The sequence below is a fragment of the Carassius gibelio genome, chromosome A1, assembly GCF_023724105.1.
Source record: "Carassius gibelio isolate Cgi1373 ecotype wild population from Czech Republic chromosome A1, carGib1.2-hapl.c, whole genome shotgun sequence".
In the NCBI taxonomy this organism is placed as follows: domain Eukaryota; kingdom Metazoa; phylum Chordata; class Actinopteri; order Cypriniformes; family Cyprinidae; genus Carassius; species Carassius gibelio.
Window position 1 is genome coordinate 9145523 of NC_068371.1, and position 21479 is coordinate 9167001.

A 21479-nucleotide genomic window follows, 5' to 3' on the forward strand; every position below is an offset into this window, starting at 1 on the left:
TATTTTTTATGGTAAATAAACCTACTGTAGCTGAAAAAAAATATTATTTCATTTGTATTATTGTTTTTGTAATTTGCTTCTTTGTTCCTATCTTTAATAACAAAAATAAAAAGGTATCTGGAATCTCTTTTGTAAAATAAAAAAATAAAGAAATAAAGAAATAGTTAAGTGTTCTGCATTCCTTCTGCTTGAAAGTAACATATCTTGGCTTTCTATTTAGAAAAATATTATTTGAAAGAGAAATCATTGCCTTCTCTTTCTGTATTTCCCTTGAAGGCATTTATACTCTTTAACATGTTTTATTTAAAACACTAAAATCCACTTTGTAGCTTATGCTCAGAATCAGTTTTGCGGCAGCAAAATTAGCTCATCTTTTCTGCTTGGACATATAATCAGCATTCCACTAATACACATGGCTTCAAACGTTTGGGGTCAGAAAGGTTTCTTCTTTTCCTTCAGCAAGGATACATTACATTTATTAAAAGTGTAAAAACATAATGTTACAATAATATATATATATATATATATATATATATATATATATATATATATATATATATATATGAAACTGAAGACTGGAGTAATGATGCTGAAAATTCAGCTTTACCACCATTGAAATAAATTACTTTTTAATACATATTTAAATAGAAAACAGCTATTTTAAATTATAACAATATTTCATAATTAAAATAAGCCATATGATCAATCAGCCTTAGTGAACATTACAAAAAAAAAACTTTTCAAAAACATAAAACTATTTTAGAGAACCCAAACTTTTGTACTTTACATATATCATACAACTAAAGTTCCTAGTGTAAAAGTTCAAGAATGAGAGCTATGGTCATTGGGAGAAATATTATATTCACAGTAATTATATTTGTTGGAAATGAAGACAGATTCACACATTTAAACACCTATACAGTCTGAGATGGCAAACTTTCATCTATTGAAAGCAAATACTGTCAGTTACAGTAATGATCAGTTATGTGGCTGTCAGAAAACATTAAAGCAAACTTGATACAAAACACTAATGGTGTCTCCATTGTTATATGTAACTGAACACTTCAGTAATGGTTTCATTATTGGCTTATGAGTTTCACTGTGCACGCACATATACAGTAATTGCATCAAAACTTGTGTCCTTGCCAATCCTTTTCTGAGTTTTCCCAGATGCGTCTTTGAAAAGCAAACTCTCTCTCAGTCACGAACTAGCTCCCTTTCTCTATGCCCACAGGAGAAATATCTGCCACTATACAAAGCCTGCATTTATCTTAATTAAATTTACCTGCTCTAACTGTCTAAGAGATACTAGTGTGTATATATATATATATATATATATTTTTTTTTTTTTTTTGTTTACACACACACTCAGATGTGGTCTAGTGATGGCTCCACATCCTCTAGACTGTGAAAGTGTACATCAATAAGCATTTAATCTAGGTTTTTATGCCAATTTCTTACGTAGGAGGAGAGAATAATGGCAAAAATAATATCTACAGAAAAGGTATTGACATCATAACAAATCACACAGTGGGAATGAAATGTGAAAGCTGGAGATGTTGGGAGTTTAAAGAGATTCACACTAAAGTGTTTCTTGACAAAGTATTAAGCCAATTTAGCAAAATGGAAGCTGTTTTCCTCCACGGGAACAAAGAAATATAAAAGGTAATTGTGACTTTTATCTCTAAATTTAAAGTTAAAACTGAAAATGTGTTATTTTAATATATATATATATATATATATATATATATATATATATATGTGTGTGTGTGTGTGTGTGTGTGTGTGTGTGTGTAAGACAACGACATTAAGAAAAATAGTTTGATTTCATATACAGTGCTCATGAATAGATATTACTAAAAAGGTAACACAATATCAAACCAAGTGGCATCTGCAATCTTGTCCATGTAAGCCTTTAAAAGTTACGTTTAACCAAAAGTCTTCATTTTGAATAGAATGTCTTTTTTATCATTTAAAACGGCTTTTTGCATATCCTATTTTTATGCTGTATTAATATTGTTTGGTCTTCTGGGGCAGGAAGCAGCGTAGTTTTCAAATAGTGCCACAGATTATAAATTGTACTGAGATCACAGCTTTGAGTAAACCATTATAACACATTCTTTCATTCTAACTTTTTGTTCTCAAGCCACTCTGATGTTAATTTGGCCTTGTGTTTGTGAAGATTATCATAACAGGAGAACTTGCAGACTGAAATGAGTCCTTTTGTAGTACTTGTACTGTGAACCAACCATTCTTCTTTCTATTTTAACAGGATCTAAAGATGAAAAGTGTGATGCAACCATCGCCAAACAAAGACTTTCTATACTTGTACAATTGCAAAAATATAGCTCATTTACTTGAAAGGGGAAACTGAAATCATCAAAACATTTTGTCTCAATAACATTCTGTATTATTTTCAACAATGTACTTCATGAAATATATGATGTACAGTAGATCTGTCTGAAGTTAAGGTGCAACATGAAAGATATTTTTTTGTTATTGGAATATTGTATAGTATAAATTAATGACACCGTTTTGACTGCCATGTGTGAAATGAAATGTGTGACAATTACCAGCTAATTAAGTTTTCGCCAAAAACAAATTAATTGTAATTTTAAATCTTTAACACTATCTTTTAAACCACAAGGTTTTAACCATTTTTCATCAAGAAGTTTTTATTCATAAAAAAAATAAAATGAGTATGATAACTTTTTATTTTAGATATTTTAAAAAGTACAGGTCAGAATATGTCGTTTAATATTTACATAAATATATCTGTTACGCTGAATGACGATTATTTTTTTATTATATTATTACCCATACGTTGACATCTTATTTTCACAAGTTATTTGAAACATTAAAGTAAACACTTTATTGGCAATATTAATATGTTTTTTTATGTACATAAAATCACTTTTGCCAATTTAATGTAGACTCCAAAGTGGGACATCTCATCTTTGACCCTGCATGCTTCTTTAAAAGTAGACTTAATTTGCATAACTGCTCTTTAGATTCAAACAGATAAAAAAAAATGCATTGGCATTTTTGCTTTGATCAAATAGGTCAGTGGAGAACTGAGAGGAAGATGGAGGAAGGAGGAGAGAGAGAGAATGGGATCAGGACATGATGACCCAGGTCAGACTCAACCGCATGTCTCACTGAGCTGCTCTTTATAGAGCAATGCATCCCATGCCACAGCTCCAACCAGATGCAGTATTAATATTTATTAACAAAGTTGTCAGTTGTCAGCAAGATTTGAATTTGTGATTTATTCTGTCACACTTTATGTTGTATATATATATATATATATATATATATATATATATATATATATATATATATATATATATATATATATATTTATATATTTGATTTTACAGTGGGACATTTTGTGAACAGCATATTTTTGCATTACACAAAGTAATTTAATTTATAAAAGCATTTTTAACAAAATTTTTATTTAACTTTCAGAACTTAAAAATATCACATTTCTCACTGAAAAGTAAGACACTTTTCCTGAAGTCTCTTAATAATGTCTATTAACTGATGTCAGAGCTTTAAGTGCTATTGTTTTACTTTACAGTAAGTTTCTTAGAAAATAGCACAATCCAAACATGTTCCACTTAAAGCATTACATCACTTATTTTCCTATTGGTTATTATTATTGCCCTGAATAAGACAAAGGAGAGAAATGAGACTCATGAGACTATCCTCTCTGAGCATGATGAGTCATTTCCACATTAATTTTTTAATTAGCCAGCGCCGGAGGCTAAGACACACCTCTCCAACCTCATGCTGTGAAACATACAAAAAAAGCAAAGAAAAAGTAAAAAATGATTGAGGTCACTGATGGTTCATTTTCATGAGGTAAATGAAATCAAAGTTACTCAGATTTTCATTAAGTCATTACTGGAAGGTTTTGGAAATATTATAAAGCTGTTTACAAGGTCATCAAAGACTAACAAATTAAGATATGGCAGTGTACTATTGTTTAGAAACAAAAGAAGACAAAAGTTGCAGCATCTGGTCTATTGTGAGAACTTAAAAGTTATTTTTTACAGATTGAATATTTGAAAAAGACAGTGACTCAAATTTTTATGATTTTTATCAATTTCTTAATTAGAATTAATTTTGATATTTTTGTGAGGCTATTAAAAATTGATAAAATATTAACTAAAAGGCTTAAAATCTGGGTAAAATATATTTTAAAAATATATATATTTTAAGTTTCATAATAGTTATTATTGCTTTTAAAAAATATTTGAACAATGTTTTTTTTCATATAGCTAGGTTTAGGATAGTTCGGCTTCATTCATGTGAAAGGAAAATATTTTAGTACTTTTTTACTTACATCTTTTTTGTTATTATGATATGTTATTGTTATATTTATATAATTTATATGTATTTAATTTATTTATATATTTTTTCAGAATGTATCAAACATGAATACAAAACATGTTTTAGAAATTTATAATGATTTCTCATTTTCCTCATCCTAGACATTACAAACAACAATTGAAAAACAGCCTCATCTCACAGATCTCTGCCATGAGAATGAGAAAATGCTTCCCAAATAGGTTCGGAGACAGTAAACTTTCAACCAATTAGAGTACAACGTTGTTTGCTGGTCTCTCATACATGCCAATGTGAAAATTGCTATTAGTCACAGTCATAGTTTGTGTGTTTTCTGAGTGATATAATCTCAGCACTCAAAGCCCCATCTTTACTCTATTAAATTGCAGTGTTCAAAGGAAACAAAAACACTGATGGCAGAGCGCTACTAGAGGAAGTTTGCTGTCTTATCTGTGCTTAACAGGCCATGGTCTTGATGTGCGGGTCGTAGCAGATCTTGCAACTTCCTGCTGATCTGTCTCCAGCTTTTTATAATTTTATTTTATAATGATTAAAGCTTGATTGGTGGCAGGGACAGCTGGCCTGAAAACATACCAGCTTGTGCCAAGAGCAACGCAGTAACCTTTCTTTCAAAATTTCCTGTTTACCTCAGCAAACTTTTAATATGCAACCTGCTAATCTTCGGCCATAACCTAAACCCTCATAAAACAACTTTATTGAAGCTTCTGTGCTTAATACTTTTTAAACTGGCAATACAACAAAAACATATAAACCACTGAGCTATTTTAGGTTAGAAAACTACCACTTTTCTTTCTAGAGTTAGAGGGGCTGTACAAAGCCAGAGAAGTCACAGAAGATGGGCAGAGTTCTCTTGAGATGTAAAGCATTCAGGTGTATCCAATTTTCCAAGCTGGTCCACACAACTGGGTTGAAGGAATGATTTTCCCCTCTTTTAATTTCTTCAAAGTTGCTGTGACATACAACAACTGACATGCTGTAAACTGAACTTTTCTTTTTTTTTATTCAGTTTATTGTTAATTATATATTCAGATCCTTTTATCCAGTTTTTACATTTACATTTGCATTTACAATTTATACAATATTTGTAAGGGAAACAGGTCACCACTAATTAGATTTAGGATGCGCTATGACAAGAACCTTGCTATGAAGTTCACAAAAATGTTGTCACACCAAGGACTTTTAACTGATAAAAACAATATTGACATAACAGCTATATCGAGTATAAGCTATATATTGAACAATACTGTTGAAATCGCTTTCCGTTTTTCTAGCTGATGAATGATAGAAACACTGACCGCCAATCAGAATTCATCTGACTTTAAAGAACTTGAGAATAACGTTTATTTAGGCTATTAATTTAGTAAGGCTTCAGCTACACAAAGTATTTGAGTGGATTTATAGTTTCATTTAATATTAAGAAATATTCAGTTTTTGTTTTTTGTCGACATTTTAAGGTTAAAAACAGTATTTATGAGAACTATGAGTTTATTCCACTTAAGGCACTCAGTTTCCTCAAATGGTTTAAATTACCTAAACTCGATTTACTTTATTGTTATAGTTATTTTTATAAACCTTATGCCATACTGAATTTTACATGGATAAAAATAGGTTGTAAGGAATAGACTTTCAGTCTTTACAATGGCATGTACTGCCTGAAGGGCTTAGATCACGTAATTTTCACAACTCATATCTTTCAAATGTTTTAATGAGTTTTTGTGTACTAAGTGTAAACTGGCATTTACTCACCCTCATGTCAAACCTGTATCATTTTCTTACTTTTGTGAAGTTAGCTTCCAAACTTTCGAAATATCATGCTCAGAACAACATGAGGGTGAGTTCATGATGAAAGAAGTTTTTTTGGGGGGTGAACTGTCCCTTTAATGACAATTACAAGGACATGCAGCTTAAAAAAACAAGCCGCTCTATTCTAGGCCTCAAACCTTGAGAAACACAAAGATCTAATCATGTGAAAAATGAAATACTAAAGTGGGCAGGCCATTGGCAACACTGTATAACATTGTCGTTAATTAAATTCATGACAGAAATTCCGTAGGTTAAAAACAAGTGGAGAGGCAGCATTGTGGGCGCGCTGGAGGGAATGTGTGGTAAATGCTGGTAGGCCGGGCGAAGAGGTTCTATGCCCTAGGTTGTTAAAAACCCAAAGGTGAAGAAAAGATCTCAACTAATGACAGGATTAAGAATAAGAGGCATTCATCTTACGCAGATTTGCCCCACTGCATTTCTGCACTAACTGCACTAGCTTTAATTGGCCAAAGCTGGGGCTGAAAAATCCTCAATTAGACACTCAGTGGCAGATCTCCTGGGTTAAAGAACTGGTGCAGAAACAAAAAAAAAACAGGCTTAAGACGTGCGGAAGTAAGAACAAAGAGAGGAAACAGACAAAGGAACCTGAAAGCCCTGGCCTTGACAAGTATACATGCTTTCATCATTAAAGAGGAACTCAGAAAAAAGCATCTTATTGACATCAAAGCTGAGCGCATGTGGATTCCCACTGGCTTCTGCGAAACCTTGGGGGTCTGACTGACAGGTTTGTCTGATTAATGGATGACTTTCGGACACTCCATCTTCTCTGTATGTTATCCGTTATGACTTTGAAAAAACCCTCATGGAGAGCGGTAGAGACATCATTGTTAGCATGTGAATTGGACCTCAAGGTGAAGGAAGAGAATGGACTGCATCCAACCTTAATGAGATCATACTTCATCATTGACTTCACAGGTGACACAAATCACATAGTCCTAGTAGCAAACATCTGTGCTCTTTATCCAACAATATAAGCAGTCAAAAGACCATAGAGAGAATAGAGTGCTATGAGATGACTCAGAATACATGCTGTGACATTTTAAAACTACACCGCTTGACCCAGGAGATCAGGGTTTGTCTGATGAACTTCAGCAGGTAGCTGGCAAAAAGTATGCTTGCATTCCACAGTAACTGTACTAAATGTTGTTTTTGCAAAGCACACAAAGTATTGGTTTGTTTGTTTGTTTGTAGAACTCTTGACAACTTAAAATATTGTCTGTTTTGAGATTTAACAGAATTTGTCAATGTTTTCTGTGCCAATTTTACAGAATTTTGACAGATTTTTAGAAAAATCGGAATATTTAGTAAAGTAATTGGAAAGTATACAGTACATTTTTGTCACACTGCAAAAACATAAGGGTGAGTATGTAAAAAAAATCTCAGCAATTTGTTGTTGCTTTTTATCAACCTAGGCTCATTGGCAAAACAATCTTCCTTCCAAAAGCATACTTATACCATTGCAACTGAAATGAACCCCAGTGGCATTAAAACAGCAACTTTTTTTCTTGCAGGCTGAATGTGATTACTTTATGTGGAATGTGTTGCAAAACATGCAAGAAGCAACGTAATGTCATTTTGCAGAAATGTCTCCACAGACATGTTTCTCCAATGAACCTAGATCGAAAGTGTACCCTTGTCATGTTCCTGTTTTACCGAGATCTTAACAAAGCCATTATATGTAAAAAAAAAAAAAAAAATCTGACCTTATTTCTTAGAAAACCACTTAATTTTTAGTCATATCTCTGTTAAATTTCAACAGATTTCTTTTTTTTTCACTTACAGCCAATTTACATGCAGAAAAATATTCAAAACTATGTAAGTAGGTCAAAAGGTGAACACAGTATTAATCGCTTTCCCCAAGCTTGTGTCCTCGGCCTGTGCAAGTGTGGCGTGAGTGTGGCAGAGCTGTGTTCTCTGTTGATTTGTTGCGCATTACTCCAAGGAAATGTCAGGAGATATTGACCCAATACGTAGTGAGACATAAGAGGTCATAATGTCAAGGCTGTACAATGAATACACCACAGCTGTTGATACCTTGCGGTGTAATAGGCTAGGTCAATACCCAGTTGCCTGGAGATTGACAAGAGAGGTTTGATTTCTGTTATCAGTATGTATGATGAGTGAGGGCCACGCCGACGCTGAGCAATAACTCCTTGATTACATATTGCGTCTGTCATCACAATCTGAATGTGACTCTAACAAGCTCAGTAGTGAGCTGGGGAATACACTCTTTTATGAGCTCAGAGCCTATAGCGAGATGCAAGGTGCTGTTTGATGCGCAGAGCCCGTAATGAGCACGCGTTCAGTGTCACACACCACAACGTTGATCAAAGTCAAGGCAACCATGGCAACACTACATCTCAGATAGCAGGCCGCCTTGCCTTTTTAAAGGCTCTAATCCCATTTGAATAGGATGGGAGTTTAATCGTGCTGCAGGTGGCACTGTTGAGACTGAATATTTCTAATGGCAGATGATATGATGGTTCACTACATCGCACCTGGCACTTGTCCTTACTAAGCATGATCAGACAAGTTTCCAATGACAGGAAATTTTTTGTCCATGCTGAATGCAAAAATGCTGTGTGATGTGAGACAGTCACTGATATCAGAATATATTTGATGTTTAATGTACAGCGTCACTCTTAAAAAAGAAGGTTCTTTATTGGCAAATATGGTTCTGTGAAAAATCTTAAACATTCTATGGACCTTTCCGTTGCACAAAAGGATCTTTATAAAGGAAAACTGTCCATCATTTTTATACACATTGAAACCCAGCTCTCTGTTCCAAAGTAGAAAGAAATGCATATTAGCTGGAACGAAGTGAGTAAATGATGATTTTCATTTTTTGGGTGAAATATCCCTTTAAAAGGTAAAAAAAAAAAAGGGAAAATGCATTATTTACTCACCTTCATGTCCTTATAAAAACTGTATGACTTTCTTGAACACAAAAGAAAATATTTTAAAGAACGTTGGAAACTTTTTAAGGCATTCTGTATTTATATAGTACACATTTTTAAATTATACAATAGGCCTATTTGATTTCTGGTGATTTTTTTTATAAATAATAAACTTTTTAAACAAAGGTTTCTTGAATAACAGATATACAGTGTGACCATACCTAACACCACTGTATGTACTGTATGTATGTGCGTGTGTGTGTGTGTGTGTGTGTGACAAGACCGATGCATTAAAACCGTTCAGTTCAATCACCTTTAATAGTATTGCGCTGCTGTAATTGATGCGCGCGCACACACACTCGCATAAAGAGATTTGAGGTCATGTTGTGCAAAAAGTAACATTAAGAAGCTCATAAACTTGTTGTCAGCGCTGGCACGCAACTTTTTTTAATTGTTACCGAACCGCTACATTATTTCTCAGCATTAATGGGGGTAAAATCGCTGTTTTTTTAAGTAACTAAACTCAGCTTCGTTGTTTGTAAAGAAAGACACAAACGATTTCCATATCTCTCTCTCTCCCTCTCTCTCCGTCTCAAAATAGTCATTTTGAGAGAGAAAAAAAAACAAGTAGTTTGCATCACTAGATATATCTGTCGGTCGTTTAACATTTCTACCGTAAAACGTATCGTTAAACGTTGACTAATATTAAATGATTTGCATTTGCATCGCTCACTTTTGAACAGTAAACCTCGCCTACTTTGATTGGTCATCTCAGTCATTTTGACATTGCTGAGCGCTGCTAGACCGCTGAGGCTTTGATCTGAAGTGCCTAGTAGTATGTGCAGAAATAAAATAAAAAATGATGGAAACCGATGGGTATAATAATTATTTTAATATCTTGTGTTCAGTAGAAAAAAATAAATATGAACAGGTTTGGAATTAGGCTACATGAAGGTGAGTCAATGATGACAGAATTTTCATTTCTGAGTGAAGTACTGCTTTAAATTTTCCTTTTACAAAATGTTTTACTTTTATGTTAAGCCAAAATAGATCTCTGCTTTGGACTACAGTGGCCAGTCATGTGATGGCATACAAACACTCCTAATCATCATTATGCTGCAAGTTCAAACTTTCTAGAAGCTAAACTAAGCCTCCCATTTTGCTGTTCTTCCGACCATCAAAGAGAATGTGTATTGTCAGACAATCAGGCTACTAGTTTAAGACCTTCTCCCAAAAATAATCTCTCATGAATGCAAGTAGGACAGCCTTCTGAATCTAATGAGAATAGGCAAGATAAGTACTATAAAGTACATGAGGGAAAGATTTTTTTTCATTGGATTGAAGGAAAATTTGACATATGCTTGATACTGAATAAAGCTGTCTGCTTCTGGACAAATCATATATGTGAACAAATTATCATAATGAGTAAAGGTACTATCACAGAAACCATATATATGCGCAGACATGCGTTCAGTGGTTCAAATGTCTTCACACAATCTTAGACTTTTCTGCATAGACAACAACAACAAAAAATTAAATATGGCCACCATGACTCCATGAAATGAACAACTGGACATCTGAAGAAGCAATGATCTGGATGAAGGTAACAATATGTTTTATTGATGATTAATGAACCCAATGTGTATCTCATTAAAACTAATGGCACTTGTATTGCTCAAAATTAGGCTGAATAGGGTTCAGTTGTTCAGGCGCCAGTGCCTCCATTGGAAAGTGAATCACACGAAACAAAGTGCCTCCAATCAATCTCGAATAATTTTTTTGTTTATTTGTTTGTTTTTTGCATACATGCCCAAACGAGTTTGATTCCATGTCAGATTTTTATGTGATCCAGACCACGTTCAGTAAATCATGGGGCAGACTTGATACACCAAGCAACACGAGCTCTGTCCAGCGTTCTGAAAAGCAATGCTCGCTGTGTATTGATATCCCTCATTTGAACAGTTTGATACATTGTCTTTCATGAGGAACGTTCCTATAGCCTACGAGTTCTTGAGTTCAATCTGTGCTATTTGTAATTGTTGATTTACACAGGGTGTTAATTATACAATGCGCGAATTAATATTAGTATTAGGGACTAAAAAAAAAACTATGTTCACGGAATATTTAATGTAATTCACACACACACACACACACACACACATATATATATATGCGTCAGACGAACATCTTTGGTCGTCGCGTCTCACGGCCAGGCTCCATAAAAAAAACCCGGTCAACTTCTAAACACCTGCGATCCGTTCCCTTTCGTTGCACTCTGTCTTGGCGTTTTTTAACGTGTGAACGCGTCCAGTCTGAACGGCCCCTTTACTGAACAACAGCTTTTACTTTTTTCATTCCATTCATTCCGTGTCCTACATTTGTCGTTTGCATAAAATCTCATTCGTATCGCATAAGACCTCGAGGTATGGATAGGCTCAGTGGTCTCACTTGGTTCGGAAGCAGTCGAAAAGGAGTAGTCCAACTCTGAATACTAATTTCCTCATGCCAGACGGCCTTGGCAGAGGTAGAGAGCCGAAATGTGTTCCACAGAACATGGAAACACAGACCTTTGCGGGCTACCTGACTGGTGCGCCGATTCCAATGAAGCAGATGTGTAATCGATGAGTGGATATCGATACAAAAGACCATCGCGCTATTGACACATAGAGTTGACTGCAGACTAGAGAGCATGTTCATCGCCTCTTATTTAATGCAGCCTGAAGCCTTACCTTTTAAGATGACAAGCCTCCTGTCAGGATATTATGATGAGAGAGTGTTGGTCTATAGATCTCATTTACTTCAGAACTGCAAAATCCAGCACTGCGGACGCGTCCGGGCATCAAGCAGCAAATGCCCGCTGCTGAACCAAGCCACTGCGGCAGCTACAAATCTCCTGGTCCGAAGGAGCACTCGGTGATTAATACGAGTCTAAAGCCTGATGGAGAGTTCGTATTTTTTCCACCTTCGTCCCGTGTTTATCCCGCTTTGAGCCAGAGTGCCTATACTTCTCAGAGCCAGAGTGCCTATACTTCTCACCACCAAGCGGTGGACTGAGCAGCAACTAGTCAGATACTGTCAGGCGCGCGCGCGCTCACACACGCGCACACACACAAACACACACACACACACACACACACACACACACACACACACATAGCCTACAGGGAGTTGTCTATGGGGTTAGGTGGAGTTGATTGACAGGTTGTTATTATTTCCATTTTTTCAAAATCCAATTCTTGATGTATAAAAATTGTTCCACCCTATATTTTGCCCCACCCTATGATTTTTGGTTTATTTCACTGCATGCCTCAGATGTTGAAACAGTTTCTGACTGTATAAAGTGCATGAATTTTTACAGAGTATTATTGTTTTGTTTATGACTGGCTGTTGTTACTAAACAACTCATCAGAACATTTCCCCCTGATAGCACACGTGCATCACAGAGACGTCTGCATTTACATGTGCAAGACATATTGTTTAGTGTTAGCTTATCTGCAATACGTCTATAGGACGTTTCCTATTAGATCTCAAAAAGATATCTAGAAAATGTCTTTAAGATGTTTGTTAGATGTTTGTACACAGCAGATGTTTTCCAGATGAAGCGATCTTTGACATCTTGCAGACGCACGTGTGCTGTCTGAGTAGCATCATACTTTTTCTCACTGTGCTGAACACAGTTTGGGGACAGCATCACATCAGCTCACCCTCTTTGAATGAAACTGCTTTTACTCAGGGTTAAAAGCCAAGGTAAACCCAGATTTATGCACAGTGTGAAAAGCGCCATGCACTTTCAGAAAAAAAGGTAGCCTACTTAAGTTGTCACTGAAGCGGTACCTTTTCAAAAGGTACAAGGCACTAGTAGTTTCAAGGTATTAATATGTACTCTTTAGGTAAGGTACAGTACAAATGTGTACCCTTTGCTTTTGTATATTTCCTGAGAATTCAGAGTCTTTGATAATGACTTTGTTCATCTCTTAACTGTAAATGATGAGTTGTACCCTCTGTCACATCCTATTCATGCTGACCAACACTCTCTTCAAAAGCAGGAACAGTGTGTCTGGTGCTAAGTGTTGGTGTTCATGAAGGTTTAGAGCATCAAAATTGATACAGAGAGAACTTCATTTTAAGAAATGTACATTTTTACTGCATTCCCATCGACACTACAGCCCTTAAAGCCATTGCTCATGAATTTTCTAATAAACCAATAAAAGTTGGAGTTTTACAGAGCCTTCTTATTGTGATCTAAACTCTAATTGATATAACTTATGTCCCCAAGGGCATTAGCTTTTTTCACATTTATTTGGGATTCTAGATCAAATTCAGTGCAGACAGCAACCAGACCTCACTATAAAATAATTACTTTGAAAGGTTATAAGGTCATAAAAGGTGAGGGGAGTTCCAAATGCGACTGTTGGCTGTGAAAGGATTGCCAGAAGTGTGCGTGTGTCTGGCTCATGTTCAAACATCTTTTATATTATAGTCTTAAACTCACAATTGCTTACCTATTTTAAAACTAACACATTCATACATCAAAATAAGTGATGATTCCCTCACGGATCTTGTTCAGTCAGGAAAGTCCTTAAAATGAGTTCAGTTCAAAACAGCGAAGCTGATAGTTTATCAATTCAAGTCATAAATGTCTACTTCTGAAGAACAACTGGAGAAATGTATAACCCTAGAGCAGCCGTGTGCATGTTTCTCAATTCCCTCACCCAAACACACAGTCCAATCACAGGAGGAGATGCTTGCCGTGTTCCAAAAATATCAGTGCATTTCCCAGTACAACCTCATCTACAGGAAAACAATATAGGCATGTTCAAGATCCCTTGGAATTTTAGAACTTGTTTCTTTCTTGACTAGATCCAGAAGAGACAAAGTGTCACCAGGGTAATACAATAATGCTTTGACTGTTTCTTTAAACATACCAATGTACCAAAGCAAAGCACAATATGATGAAAAAAATAGTCAAACAATGGTCTGTGAAACGCTATTATGCTACAGTTTTATTTAAATGGAACCATAAATGCCAATAAAACCCTTTTTCTTTTATTCTTTTTTGGATTTTTTTTTTTTTTTTGCTTGTTTGTTTTGAATGAGAAATAATTTATAAATGATATCCAAATACGTTATTTAACGTTCTGCAGAAGAATTGAATGTATACACCAGAGTTATTATAGATAACATTTAAAAATGATTGTAGGCAAAACTACAATTTTAATGATCTAAAGAAGCTTTTGTGCAACAGTAAGTCCCATGGTTGTTAAAGGTTTTTATTTCTGACTAAAATGTAATTAAATGAATAGTAAACTACCATCTTTTTTTCTTAGCATAAAGAACATTTCAATGATCTAAAGAGCCTTATTTGAATATTAAGAACCTTTTGTGCATCGGAAACATTTCCATGAATGTTAAAGGTTTTTAATGGGGGGTGGGGGGGTTATAAGAAATTAGTTATATATATATATATATTCCGTTTCAGTTCATTTCAATTAAAGGTTTAATCATTTTGTTGTGTGTGTGTGTGTGTATATATATATATATATATATATACACACACACACACACACACACACACACATATATATATATATATATATATATATATATATATATATATATATATATATATATACACACACACACAACAAAATGATTAAACCTTTAATTGAAATGAACTGAAAATGGAAAATATAAAAAGTGTAAATATTAATAATATTATTCATCATAGATGTAAAATATGACTAAATGGTGAGCAAAAAATATATATATTTAAGGGATTATTAAAATCCCTAAGCATAAATATTGTATGAGTCATAGTTATAATGATCTAACTTTATAAAGCTCCACTGATTGAGTAATCCATCACCTTCATCACATTTTTTAAATCATTGTCATGGTTATAATAAGCAGCACGTCTTTGGTCCGGTCACTTGCACCACAGCCTGTCATCTAATGCAGTCAAGCATAAAACCTTATCCTGAGGATGACTGCTGAAAATGCTAAACAGTATCACTCAGTGAGCATAGGCTCAGTGTGGCACCAGTTTCTCTCTCAGAGGATGATTATTATATACGGTTACACAGACAGATATTGGGACAGTAACAGTGGTTAATAAAAACATGGTTTGTAGGACAAGCAGATGGACAGGCTTTAAGTAAGAGGAGAAAGAAAATAAACTAGAGAGACATGCTCTCTACGTCCTTTTTGAGCACCACTCATTGGTCTTTTTCAAGCTTGGCGTTTAGCCAAGGCACGCTGAGACATGCTCACGTCTTACCTGAAGACTCGTTTAAATGATCTGCTTACTCATTCACACAATTGGCACCGTTCTGAAGGAGCAGGAACAGAGAGAAAGAGTAATTGAGAGAGGTGGGGACAAGGGTTTGATGTACTTGCTCAGTACTCTTCCTTGATCAGCAGAGGAACTTCTTGGCCATGACAGGTTTTAGGAGTGTATACAGCTAGATTTAAGGAGGGGGAAAACAGGACACTTTACAAAGACATCAGGACTTCTGAGGGATGGATGAAAGGCTCGATGCCATAAGTATCTTCAAAGTGCCTTTCCCAGGAGAACTGCGTGACTGTAGATTAAGGGTTATATCAACCAACCTACATCAAGAAGGTGCAGTGAGTGTGGGAGGAAGTAGAAAAGGAAGGAGTGAAGGAATAAAGGATGGAAAGCAGTGGATTGACAGACTAGTGGGAAAATAGATGTACAGATTTGACGTTCACGGGTATTTTTATAAACTGAGTTTTTACTCCTTCATTTAAAAAAGTGCCCGTGTTCTTGTGGACAGGGCCTCAGAGAGAGTACACATTTTTTCAACACTTTTATGCAGCCAGAAAGTATTTAAATGATTCAAAGTTACTGTAAAGATTGTAATTATAAATAAAATAAATATGGGTTTATATCTAACAATTCTTCTAGTCACAATTGCGAGATTATGTCTCATAGCTCCGAGAAACAGAGTCCAGATTTTGAGACAGATTTCCAAGTTTAGATCTTACAAGTTCATATAATGCAATATAACTTCACAAAACAGTTTTTTTTGTTTCCAGCACAGTAACTGTGACTTTTTATCTCACAATTCAGACCTTCTTTCTCGCAATTGCAATTATATATCGTAAAAGAGTTTATACCTAAAAATTATTAGTTTTTATCTCTCAGTTGTGAGAAACAAAGTCCAGATAGTGAGATAAAAAGTGAGATTTGTTTTTCATGCAACAAAAGCTTACAGTGATATGTGTCTATGATATCTGCATGAAGAATAGACCAAATCTTAATTTTAACTTTTCATTCTATGTTGAATAGGTCTGACGTCAGTGATGAGATTTGAGAGCTTTGGCAGAGGGGGCCATTTTCAGCAAATAAGAACTTTAATTTCAGTCTGTTCATCACACAAAGCTGTTGTACAGCTTCAGAAAACTTAAAATATTGCGCATAAGTCATATTAATTTATTAATTTATTTATTTTTTATGATAACTTATAGTGTTTTTTTATTTTTATTTTATTCATTTATTCTCTGTAGGAGCTTGACAGCCCCAGCTCTCATTTCACGGTGAAGTCATGGCCTAGTGGTTAGAGAGTTTGACTCCTAACCATAGGGTTGTTGGTTCAAATCTCAGGCTGGCAATACCACGACTTAGGTGCCCTTGAGCAAGACATCGAACCCCCAACTGCTCCCTGGGCGCTGCAGCATAAATGGCTGCCCACTGCTCTGGGTGTGTTCACAGTGTGTGTGTGTGTTCACTGCTGTGTGTGTGTGCACTTTGGATGGCAGAGCATAAATTCTGAAAATGGGTCACTATACTTGGTTGTAAGTCACTTTCACTTTGCCCTTGTCAAATATAAAATATTTCATCCATTAAAAGTTTTGAAGTTACACTGTGATTTAGAAAACAGACATGTAATTTCTCATTTTATTTATATAGCACTGCATAATTACAATGTACATTGTCCAAGGTGCTTTGTAGAGTAAAACTAAATACAAAAAGAGTTAAGAAGACAGAATAATTACACACACAAAAAAAGAGTGGGATAGTTGTTAGACATTGACTTTTGCCTAGATGTCTCTAACATTTTAGGTTCTTCCATGTAATACTAAAATGTAACATTTATGATGTATTGATTTACAATAAGCTCTCTTTTTTCCTCTAGGCAACAATAATACGCTAAGTAGGAGTAGAGCTTCTAACTCCCCTCGTTCCCTTTCTCCATCTCTCTGATACACTCACACGCATATACAAGCTAGACACTGAAAATGCTGCTAAACAAAGGTGTATTGTTGATTGCAAATATACAAGATAAAAGTATCTAAATGTCATAACAAAATCATACATAATAATATTATAAAAGGTCATGTAAATGTAACTACAAAGCAGGGAATACATTTTTTATTATTTTTCTGAGAAAAAAATCTTCTCTAGAAATCTTAACTGTGTCCCAAAAAGTGCTTTTCCAAGAAGACTAAACTCAATCAATTTTCATCAAATTCTCCCAAACCTGAATTGTCTATAGAAGCCCATTTCCTCTACATGGTAATAAAATAAAAGAGGATTTGTCTCAAGGGGAAAATGTCAGAATAGCAAAATAAATTCAGAATTCTTAGAAAAAGAGTCAGAATTCTGATAAATAAAGTCAGAACTGTGAGATAAAGAGTTATGTGGGGGAGTGGTTTAAATCTTAATTGCAGTTGTGGGTTAACATTTAAAAAAAATACTGATTTTATAATTTCTCAAGTTGATCTCATAGTTCTGAATATATCTCTCACAATTCTTGCAATTTACATCACATTATATAATACTTCCTGAATAAGACTGAATAAGTGGTCATCTAATCATATCAGCCCATGCACACAGTCTTAGCTAAATATGTGTGCATGTGTGTGCTGCTGCTGGTTATTTGCCTGTGTCTGGTCTCTCCTCTGATCTTATGCCATATGGCTGTGGTACAAAATTTCATTGCATTTCAAAGGACATTTATGCAGGACACGGGCTGGCCAGTCCATAAACCATACGCACTCATGCATATTCACATTTTTATTTTCATTCTTTCATGCACTTTCTTTTGTGGGCATTGGTTGGTTGCCACCTTCATATCCCAACAGTAACTCCACATATTTCAATCAGTTCTCTTGACATGTGCTCATAACATACTGTGTGTGAGTCACACAATATCAGAATAATCTCACAATAGTGGTTTTATTTATCATATTTGCAGTGTCATCATCTGAACATTTCACAATTTAAACAAGAGCCAAAGAAACTGTTGCCCAAGGCCTAACAGAAGCATAATCCATCCTTGATGTCACCCTGACATGTGAAGTTTATTCTGTATAATGGTGTTAAAATCAAAAAGGTTTACTACATTAATGTCTGTTAAGCTGGCCAGTCCATGGCTTTCAAAGACAGAGGCTTTAGGGTCATTTGAGACTGAAATAAATTAAAGTTGCACAAATGTATCTCAAACTGTTATTAGAGAGAGAGAGAGAGAGAGAGAGAGAGACATTTGAAATTATATGAGCCAATGAAAGGTACCATGGATGAAATGTTCCCCAACTGCAGTTAATTAATTTCCTTCACTCTTCCAGATTTCATTCAATGCCACAGTGCATGTGTGTGTTTAGTGCTCCAGAAAGTAATTTTTCTGGCAGACTGACAGTGACTTTAATAAATAAATGTTTAATTTCATTCCTGGGTAGAGAATGAATAAATGTGACTTGAGGTTACTTCGCAAGAACACACACACACGCTCTTTCATATCTGACCTGCTTCACAATATATTGGTGTGTTGGATTGTCAGTGACACCTAGCTAATTTAAAAAAGATAACTTAATACTAAACCTCAAACTTCATTATACATTTCAAAGGATTACGTCCTACATTGCCTTTTGGCATTAACACAGGCTACTTTCTCTCCTCACGCACACACGCACACTGACAGATCTAATTTTTCTATCTCATAGAGTGAATATTGCTGTATGAGCACATTTTTTGTCTTGGGGTGGAAAGCATTTTTCCAGCTCAGTGCAAGTGCTGTGAATGCCCATGTCTCAGCACTGTAGCATGACTGCAAGCTATCGTCCAAGGTCAAACTGATTATTCCCACTGGGAAGCATCTGTCCCATCACAGACCAACCATGCGCATGTGTGTACAACATTAAGAGCAGAGAGAACAATGAGAAGGAGGCTTAGATACTAGTGGCTCTTTAATCATGTCTTTATTAGAGCTGTTTGCTTATACTGTACTTTGGGTTAGGGATAGCCCTAAAGGATTACAATTTTACCTCTGTGCTAAGAACATGAATTCATTGTGCATTCAAGTCATCTTGGAAAGTTCATATTTGTGAGTTGTGTTTTTGTTTGTTTTATTAAATTTATGAAGGTGTACATTGGATTGTTAAATATTCTATTGTGATTGTAGAATAATGTGGTGTTTTGTGCATGCAAACTTAAAATAGTGTTATTGTGTATGAAAAAATATATATAATAATTAAATTAATTTGAACCCATTTACCATTGATTCAGATGCTGCATCCATTGTGTCCAACGTTTTTTTTACCTGCCCTAAAGAAAATCCAGTGTTTACCATGACTGAAACAAAAAAAAATTACGTTTTGAACCATAGAATGTAAAAAAAAAAAATCGGACAATGCATCTCTACTTCCTTCCATAGACAAATGAAGCCAAAATATCCCAGGTATGGCTGCTGTCATCTTGCCCCTATGGCATCATTTGGAGCCCAAGTCTCACAGAAGTGATCATTAGTTAGAAGCGAAGTATTAAAGTCCAGCCCAAACTCTTCAGACCCAGTCACAAAAACAGAAAGAAAAAAAAATGACACAAAAAACCGAACACTTGAATACACATCATCATGATAATAACAACCTGAAATGATGGGAACCATCGTTGGCAAAATTTTATTTGAAATGTAATTATTTATTTTTTATGGTCTGCCAAATTTCACCATACAAACATTGGTGTTAAATATGACCAAACCTTGGCCAACCCAAAGAAACTGCATAGCAGAACAACCCTCAACCCACAAGCATCTTTGCCTTAGAACTGAATCAAAATGACATGTCTTAGGAGGCCTACTATTCAGAACAGCCTTTGGAAAATGCCCATGATGACTGACTGAATATACAGTACTGTCACTATGTGTTTTGGAGCACTGCATATATATAATGAGGCCCAGGTGTATGTCACATCATACGGGCCCATGAGATCACCTTGTGCATGCCTGGGGGAAACTGTTCCAGCTAAAGATGAACATGCTGGATTGATAATAGAAAACACATTTATATACGCACTATATGTGTATCTCTTAGCTGTTGTTGCACTTGTCATCTTGACCTCAAGCTACTGTATAAGCATAATGACTGTGGTGGTCAGAGGCCTATCTAAGATTTACGGGGCAAGAATCATTCAAGGGAAAGAAAAGAAGCAAATTATGATTGCTGCTTTTTAACTCACCTCTAGCATTTTATTTTTATAAAATAAAACCGCACATGCTTGCTTGGGAGATGGGTTGGTTTGACAGCTCAGGTTCCTTTTTAATAAGAACAATTAACTTATTACCATAATTTCCCAGTGATGAGTTGATAATTCTACCTTTGCATTCTACAGGGCTTTTAAAAATATTATATATAGCCTACACTTTATCCTGAGATCAATTTAATTTTGACTGGAGGGGTTTGTGTTTTGAGAATGATTCATGTAAATTACGGTTGAAAACTGTCTATAATTTGTTTCACCTTTATTATACCAGCAATAATAGGGCCTCAAAACATAGAGATGATCATCTAGTATTAGAGGTAATGCGTGGGCAAACAAAACGATATTCCTACAATTAGGAGGCTGGCGGAGCAAATCTTAGATTTAGCAGACTTAGATTTTTTTATTTCTCTTGTGGAATCATTTGTAGCGTGGGTGAACAGAGAGGAAGATTATTGTCAAATTGCTTAATAACAACATGAGGCTCAGAGCAAATTTCTTAACATCGATAATTAAAACAACAAAAGCGATCAAGCTTTCATCTGTATTAAATGTGTGGTGCATGTGCTGAGTCGAGTTTCATACATTTTGACATCTTATAGCACAAAACAAAGACTGACCTTTCTTACCTTGAATCAAACTGAATTAAATCAATATAGATCAAAGAGAGTGCAATTCAATTGAATAAAAAAATAATAAATAAATAAAAGACTCTTGAGCTTCTTATTTTCACGGCACCCAACAATAATAGTCTAGGCTACTGATAGATTGGTAATGCTTTTTTCTAATGCATGTTTATAAAAATGACTTAAGTGTCCTAACTGAACTATGGCTTAATCTTGGTTTAGGCTAAAACCATTTCGGCCCCCCTAGTATTGGTAGGTTTA

The 21479-nt window shown here is 35.0% G+C and overlaps 1 protein-coding gene across 1 annotated transcript in view; it reads right to left on the reverse strand.

The window, feature by feature from the left end:
• elfn1b (extracellular leucine-rich repeat and fibronectin type III domain containing 1b) overlaps positions 1–12168 on the reverse strand; it is a 67455-nt gene extending 55287 nt beyond the window's left edge. Inside the window, exon 1 of the mRNA XM_052586021.1 lies at positions 11825–12168. The gene's annotated coding sequence lies outside the window, so the exon portion shown is untranslated. The remainder of the gene's footprint in view (positions 1–11824) is intronic.
• Positions 12169–21479: the final 9311 nt, after the last annotated feature.